Below are 8,028 nucleotides of genomic sequence, written 5' to 3'. Positions count from 1 at the left end.
TATGTATTCGAATAAGGGTTTTCTTCCCTATTCCCGACGTAATTTACATCCTCAGCTGGGTTGTTGATATAATGGAAGAGTAGTTTGTTCCCTCATGCAATGATGGCGTAGAAGCCAATTCGATACGATTGAGTCTATCCACTAACTATTGATACTTATCATCCTCTTGGATAGTTTTTATTACAGCGGGTTTCTGACCATATGTTAATCATTCAATTGGCCACTAGTAGGAGTTTTGTGACATATTCTGGATGATTTTGTATGCATCCTCGTACATTTTGTTCATAAGGGCTCCTTCTTCTATTCTATCTAATCCAGATCGTGCATTTGCAGACAACCCAGTATAAAATACCTGTAGTTACATCCACTTAAGAAATTTATGGTGCAGGCATTTTTGAATCAACATTTTGAACCATTTTCATGCCTCATAGAAACTTACTCCATTATCTATCTAAAAACAACAATCTATCTTCTTAGTTGCACTACTTTCCTGATTGGGAAAAATTCTGTAAAAACTTTCTAGCGAGTTCATCCCATGTCTTGATAGATCCTAGGGCTTGCAAATCAAACCAAGAAAAAGCATTATCAATCAAGGAGAAGGGGAACAATCAAGGACGAATAACATCATTAGTGACCCTGTTGTACTTAAAATGTCACAGTGTTGAAGTAATCATTTTAAATGTTGATTACGGTCCTCTGTCATAATGCCCCTAAACTACAGATTGTTCTGGATCATTTGAAAAATAGCAAGATTTATCTCAAAATTATTAGCTATAATTTCCGGTCTTGCTATTCTTGCTTGAACCATATCCAAACTTGGTAAGGCATAATCCTCTAAAGTTCTTTCATTCTACACCATATGTACATTCTCGGGTAACTGTGGAATTGGTGAGTTTCCTAGAATGTTACCTTCAATTTCACCAAATAGTGGGTTTTTAGTGGTACATTTACTACAGCCAGTGGTGGTTGTTCTTGCATCTGCTGATGTTGTTGTTTGCAATATCTTCAGATTATTCTCTCTAGAACTGTGGGTGCTACAATAGGTATGCCCGTACTACGAGTCATACATTAAACTCAAAAAGAGAAGGTTAGTAGCAATAAAAAAAAGTCGTATCTATAACTTAAAAGTTTCCTAATTATTCTTTCTAAATGCAAAAAATTAAAATTAACTTAGTGACATTGCCTCCTTGGCAACGACGCCAACAGCTTGACCGCCTCTGGACATACTAATGTCTAGAGTGTGAATACTACACTAAAATATAGAATTACGAGGCAGTATCCTGAAGTATAGGGGTTTAGTTGTAATATATTTTTACATTAGAATGGGTGAGTACTTTGAGGATCATACCCAAGGGAGGCGAGCACTAGATCAATTCTAACCTAAACAGTAAAAGATCTAATTAGTACTTCCCATTCAATTATAGTACAAAGAATATAAAATAAAAGATTTTTTGGGATTTGATAATAAGAAAACTAAAAAAACATAAAAAGATAAAATTCAAGAGATTAAAAAAAGAAAGAATAAATCAAATTTGATTATGGATGATCAGCTCACTTCTGTAATCTCCATCAACTATTGTTTCAAGTTCCTCGTTAATCAACTATTTGCTACCCTAGTAGGATCTTCCGATCTTCCACTAACATAATGAGTCAGCAAGAACTACTTATCTTCCGACCTCATAGCCCAGATTGGTTTAGCGTTAAAGTGTCCATGGTTGGGCAATGCCAATTTTGGGTTAATTCCCACCTTGATGACTTCCCGAGGTTGTCAAGCCTAGGGTTTGTTTCACGTTCTCCCTTTCCCAAACAGCTGATCCATTGGGTAACCCTACAAAATAGTTAACAAATCATACCTCTACTTGCTAATCCCTCATAAAAGGATTAGTTCCTCATGGCATTCATAAACAATATATAATCGATGTAAAGAGAAAGCATGCTAAATAAATTGACACGATAGAGTAAATGAAAGAGCTTGATTGTATTGATATTAAACGTAAATCCATAAAGTTGAATGATTCCATGATTCAGATCTCTTAAAAGAAAACAACAAACAAAAAATCTAGAAACCTAAGAAATAAAACAAAACTAATTATAAAGGAAGAAACTAGGTTAATTAAATGTGTGTATAACATTTGCCAAAAGAGCCTATTTATAGCCTTCGGATGGTTGTTGTCCTTAACCTTAGATTAGCTGACGTTTCTGAGCTTTAACCTTAGATTAGTTGACGTTTCTGAGCTTTAAGATTAATTGTGTAGACCAAAATACCCTTGCTTCATGTTTAAATTTCATCCTAGAGTCGATGTCGCGACACCAGGACCTATTTCGTGACATAGCAACCAATATGCCCCTCTAAAGCCATCTTCAAGGGTATATCACAACACCCTCAATCTGTGTCCCGACATCGAAGGTGGACTTGAGTTTTCTTCATTATGTTCCCTATGTTGTGACATCAGACCTCCTGTGTTGCAACATAGAATCCGATATCGACCTAAAATGCCTTCTAATGGTCTCCTACACACTTACAAAGTACGTTAGCTCTCCTTTACGTCTCATTCGGCCCTTAAGGTCAATAAAAGACTCAATTTGCACATTTTATTGAATGTAAGTAAAACTAAAGAAACTTAACTAAAATGTAATGAAAATGCTTGTATTCAAGCTCTTTAAGTGTGAACTAGTTTAATCTGTTACACCAAATTATGACAAATTAGCCTTTAAACTGCAAATTGTTCTTGATAATTTTGATCATTACGAGTTTGATCTCAAAATTATTAATCATGATGGTCGGCTTTGTTATACTTCTTGAACCATCTTTTGACTTGGTAGCACGTAATCCCTTAAGGTTTTTTCACTGCATCCCATATGTAATTTGTGGGTAGTTGTGGTGGTGGTGGTAGATTTTTTGGGTTATTATTATTAATTTCGTCAAACAATAGGTTGTCTCATGGTGGCAAATTGCCTGCAGCAGGTGGTTGGTTTTGCATCTACTATTGCTGTTGATAATTCTTACAAATTATTTTTTTCTGGATCTGTGGTTGGCTCTATAGGTGTTGCCTTACTACGAGTCATACATTAAACCAAAAAGAGAATAAAAGATGTTAGCAATAATGAGAAAAAATAAAATCGTATCTGTAATTTAAATATTTCCTAACTATTCTAATAAATGCAAAAATTAAAAGCAATCTAGTGATGTTGCCTCCCTAGAAATGGCGCTAACAACTTGATCACCTCAAGACGTACCAACATCCAGAGTAAGAATCCTGTACAAAATATATCAAATAGGGGTATCTGTAAGTATACGAGTCAGGTTGTAATATAGTTGCAACGAAGTAGGTTAGTACTCTGAGGATCATACCCAAGGGAGACGAGCACTAAATTAATCCTAACCTAAGCACAAATTGAGCTAATTAGTACTTTAAAACAATTATATTATAAATAAACATAAAAAATTATTTTTGTTATTTTTATAAATAAAGAATAAAATAATATAAATGGAAGACTTTGAGAAATTTTATATAGAAACTGAAATAGATCTGAGCATGGGTGATTAGCTCGCTTGGGTACTTATAACTAACTGTTGCTTCGGGTTCCATGTTCAATCAACTAGTCATTACCTTAGCAGGATCTCTCGATCTTGCACTAGAATAACGAGTTGACAACAACTACTTATCTCTCGACCTCACAGTCTAGATTGGTTCGGGGTTAAGGTGCTCATGGATAGATCATACCAATTTTGGGTTAATTGCCACCTAAATGAATTCCTAGGGTCTTCAAGCCTATAGTTTAAGCTTTTCCTTTCCCGAAAAACTAATCCGCTAAGAAAACCCTGCACAACAATTAGTTAATCATACCTCCTCTTGCTAATCCCCCATAAGGGGATTAGTTCCTCACAGATCTCAAAAACATAATAAACTTGATGTAAAAGATAAACATTAATAACAAATCAAGAGACAAAGGTTTAAGAGAATCCTAAATTGTGTTGATTGAAACATGAAATCCATAAGGATTTGATCAATTTCTACAAATCAAATCTCCCAACAAATTCAAATAAAAAAATTGAAATGAACCTACTCAAGAAAAAGGAATAACTGAAAATTGAAATTACAAAGAAAATTATCAAGTATGAAAGTTTTCTACAACAAGTGTTAACTGAGCCTATTTATAGAGTTACGGTTGCTGTCATCCTCAACCTTAAGTCAACGACCGCTCTCATGTTTTAATATTTGATTGTGTAGACCAAAAACGCCCTTGGCTTGTAAGTTCTTCCTGTATAGGGCCGATGTCGCGACAACCAAAGTAGTACGCTTGTACTTAGGGTAGCTTTAAGGGTGTGTCGTGACATCTTTTGGTTGTGTCGCAACACTAAAACCAGTCTTGGAATTTTTGCTTTCAACTCCCTATGTTGCAACATCAACCTCCCAGTGTTCCAACACATCTACCAATATTGAGTTGTTACACCCTCTAATGGTCTTCTACACACTCACAAAGTATATTAGCTCACCCTTAAGCCTCATTCGAGCCCTAAGGTCAATAAAAGACTCAAATTACACTTTTAATTGAATGCAAATGAAATTCTAAAAATTCAACTAAAACATAATAAAAATGCTTGAACAAGCTCCTCAAATGCGAAAACTAGTTTAATATACTACACCGAATTATGATAGATTACATACACGAGTCACTACCAAGCTCACTTGGTGAACTGACCAAAGCACGGGCTAGAAATACTTGAAGTGTGACAATTATTCTGCAAAAATTGTCAGAATTTATTTCTAGGTGCACATTCTTTTTTCAGGAATAACAATTCTATTGGTTTCTATAAGAGAGAGATTTAATTTTCTACTATATTATTCAATCCTAATATGATTTTCAATCATTTCCCAATCTTGTACGAGTTTCAGTTATCATATCACATTAGAATATGTACATACTACTATCATGGGCCAAAGTGCAAAGCCCATGACCATCACACCAAATGCATCCTATGGAAGTCTATCAATTAGATGGGGATCATTTAGCCCATGAGAACTGACTCGATTCAATGAGTCGTTGGAGAAGTTTGTTAGATTGAATCCTGGATAGCCTAGTGACGCAAATTTGTTAAGATAAGCTCCTTAGAAAATATGGGAACTAATCTTAGAAGATTGAGGGGAATCGTATCTTATAAGATTTGATTTGATTTGATTATGTAAATTGATTATGCAAAATTGTAAATCCTTAAATTTAAAGGTTAGGCTAGTCTTATCCATCAATGTAACTTGATTTAGACCATCAGTTTTGGGGGAGCTCAAATAGAAATGGAGTGTCTTTCCCTCACTTGTAACTCATTCCATTCTTTATTGTATCTTCAATTCTAAAGAGTAATAGAATTCTTTGAGAGCATTTACTCAAACACCTCTCATGTATTATTTTTTGTGGCTTTCTGTTCTATTATTCTTTCTTTTGACTAGAGTTGCTTTTGCTATATAAATTGGTGCCTTGGAGAATTCTAGTTGAATCCTCACTTTGTGGTGGTTAGGATGACTTAGGCATGTTTGATCGAAAGGATGACCTAAGGTCGTACAAAGTGTAAGACTAAAGTTCTAACTCTGTAACAAGTGGTATCTAAGATTTGGTTGCGAAGGCACTGTCAAGATGTTGAAAGAAGTTGCCAATCAGAAGTACGCAAAAAAAACTAGTCCTTTGGAAGGATATGTTGTTGGTAATAGAGGAACAAGTGGATAAACTTGAGGAGTCTATGAAGGATGCGAAGGGGTTAGACGATGTGCTTAGTGAGCGCATAGATGATATGAGGAAGAAGTCCAAGGATTTTGTGATCACGTATCTCACTTGCAATAGGGATAATGTGCAAGAGTTGTTGAATTCCCATAGGAAAAAGCTGACAGAGAGGAAAAATTCTCTCAAAGCCATGGTGATGGCTTTGAAGAAGGAAACAATGGCCACGAAAAAATCTTTGAGCACAAGAATTGAAGAGCTCAATGGAGAGCTTGCCTTGTGTCAAGCAACCATGGGGAATGGAGTGTCGAGTGCAACACTTAATTGTGAAGATGTCCCAAAGCCGAAAGAGTTTGTGGGGACAAGGTCTACATGCAATGTGGATAATTTCTTGCAGAGGATGGAGCACTACTTCCTTGCCAAAGGCATCATGAAGGATGCGAGTAAGGTAATACTAATTCCATGTTTCTTATTGACTTTGAGCTTTTATGGTGGCTAGGTAGGTCCATAAATAAAAGGCATTGTGAGATTGGGATGTGGGAAGAGTTCCAACATGAGTTGAAGGGACAGTTTTATCCAGAATTTGTCGAGGAGGAAGCTTTGGAAAAGTTGTGATGGCTTACACAACGAGGCATAGTGGGGGAGTATGTTTGAGAGTTCAAGGAACTCATGCTTCAAATTTTCAAATATGATTGAGAAAGAGGCATTACTTGTCTTCAAGAATAGTTTAAAGCCGTGAGTCATACAAGAATTGGAATGAGGAGGTGTCTAAGACTTGTCAAAAGCTCTAAAGGTAGCGGAGTCTATGGTTAAGCTTGGTCTAGGGAAAGACAAGCTTGAGTCTTCCAAGTCTGAGGAAATGGGCGTATGTGAAGGGAATCACGAGGAATATGGTGACATTGGCAACAAAAATTATGGTGGTAATAGGAAACCATGAGTTGGGAAGAAGAAACCTAACAAAAATAGGGGCAAGATCAAATGATTTCTTTGTGACGGGCCATATTTATTGAATAAATGTATAAAGAAATCCGCACTTTCAAAGAAGGACAAGCCTGAAGGTAAGACCATGAGACTTGGTTCAAGCATAAGGGGTGTTAAAGCCAAAGAGACCGAATGTGAGAAGAAGCCAGTAGAGTGCTTATTTTGTCATGGTCCGCATAGGTTGTGGAAATGCCCGAGGAAATTTACTAGTAATACTTTTGAACGACATATTTTATGTGCTAATTGCATGTTTATTTTGAGTATGATCCTACTAATTTGGGTTATTTTATGGTCTTTTATCTTTTAAGGACTAAATTGAAGGGAAAAGTAAATTTAAAGGCAAAAAGCGTGAATTTGGAGATAAAGTGGGCCAACATGCGAAGTAGGAGAGAAGTGGTGTTGAAAATGCAAAGTGTGGAAGACTTTTGGGGCAAAAATACAAAAGAAGAGATTTTATAGCACAAGACTCTATTTAATGTTTTATTATATTAGGATAATTACTAAGGATAATTGTTTAGATTTAAATTTAGAATTTATTTTTATTTATCTTTAATTATCTTTAATTATTTGTATTTATCTTTTAGAATTTAATTAGAAATAGGCTAGGTTTCTTAGTACTATAAATAGGGGATGAAGTGACACAAATTTTGCCCATCTTTTGCTGTAAACACTCTCTCCCCCATAAATCTAGTCTTTTTGTTCTTTCCATATTTTCTTTCAATAAAAATTCCCTTTCCATTATTTTTATTTGATCTTCCCCAAAAATCAAGAGCCACTAAATCTAATCTAGCCAAAGGTTGTCAAAATTCCCCAAAAAGGTTCATGAGGCTTAGAATCCGTGCTTAGCCTTCTCAACAGGGTATTCATCACTTCTCGGCATTACGAGGCTGACGCTTCCGTCCATGTCCCTTAATAGGTGATCTTTTCAACTTGTGCAAGGAACAGCTGCTTTGTACGTTTTGGGAAGGTTGTACAGTCGGTTCATTGGCTTTCTGCGTTAGAGGTTGATGAGTCCAAAAGACAAAATGGCGTGGTATTCACCATTGGGAAATGATGATCTAGCAGAAGATAGTCCTACAAAAGCGATTATTGGCTAGAGTCAGGTTCCGCCAAATCTTAAGTCTAAATTCTTGGAGCTAGTGGTCGTAGGCGTCCTCTTCCACTATAACTGGTTTATTCTGCTTGAAAAGGGTCACTTAAAAGCCAAGGATTGAACTCAAGGCGAATCGAGACAACTGGAGGCTGGAAATCCACCATAAGAAATCTTTTTCTCAACTTTATATTTACTTTTAATTTTTTAAATTTCAATTCAACTTTTAATTTCATTTTTATTTT

The 8,028-nt window shown here is 35.7% G+C and overlaps 1 non-coding gene across 1 annotated transcript; it reads left to right on the top strand.

Moving 5' to 3' along the window:
- Nucleotides 1–374: 374 nt before the first annotated feature.
- On the top strand, nucleotides 375–479 carry LOC128281191 (small nucleolar RNA R71). Its single transcript, XR_008271404.1, has one exon. It is a non-coding gene; the product is annotated as a small nucleolar RNA R71 (small nucleolar RNA).
- The last annotated feature ends 7,549 nt before the right edge of the window (nucleotides 480–8,028 follow it).

This window comes from Gossypium arboreum, chromosome 9 (genome assembly GCF_025698485.1).
Source record: "Gossypium arboreum isolate Shixiya-1 chromosome 9, ASM2569848v2, whole genome shotgun sequence".
NCBI classification, from domain to species: Eukaryota; Viridiplantae; Streptophyta; class Magnoliopsida; order Malvales; family Malvaceae; genus Gossypium; species Gossypium arboreum.
The sequence above is the reverse complement of the archived record's forward strand: the minus strand, read 5'-3'. Positions and strand labels throughout refer to the sequence as shown.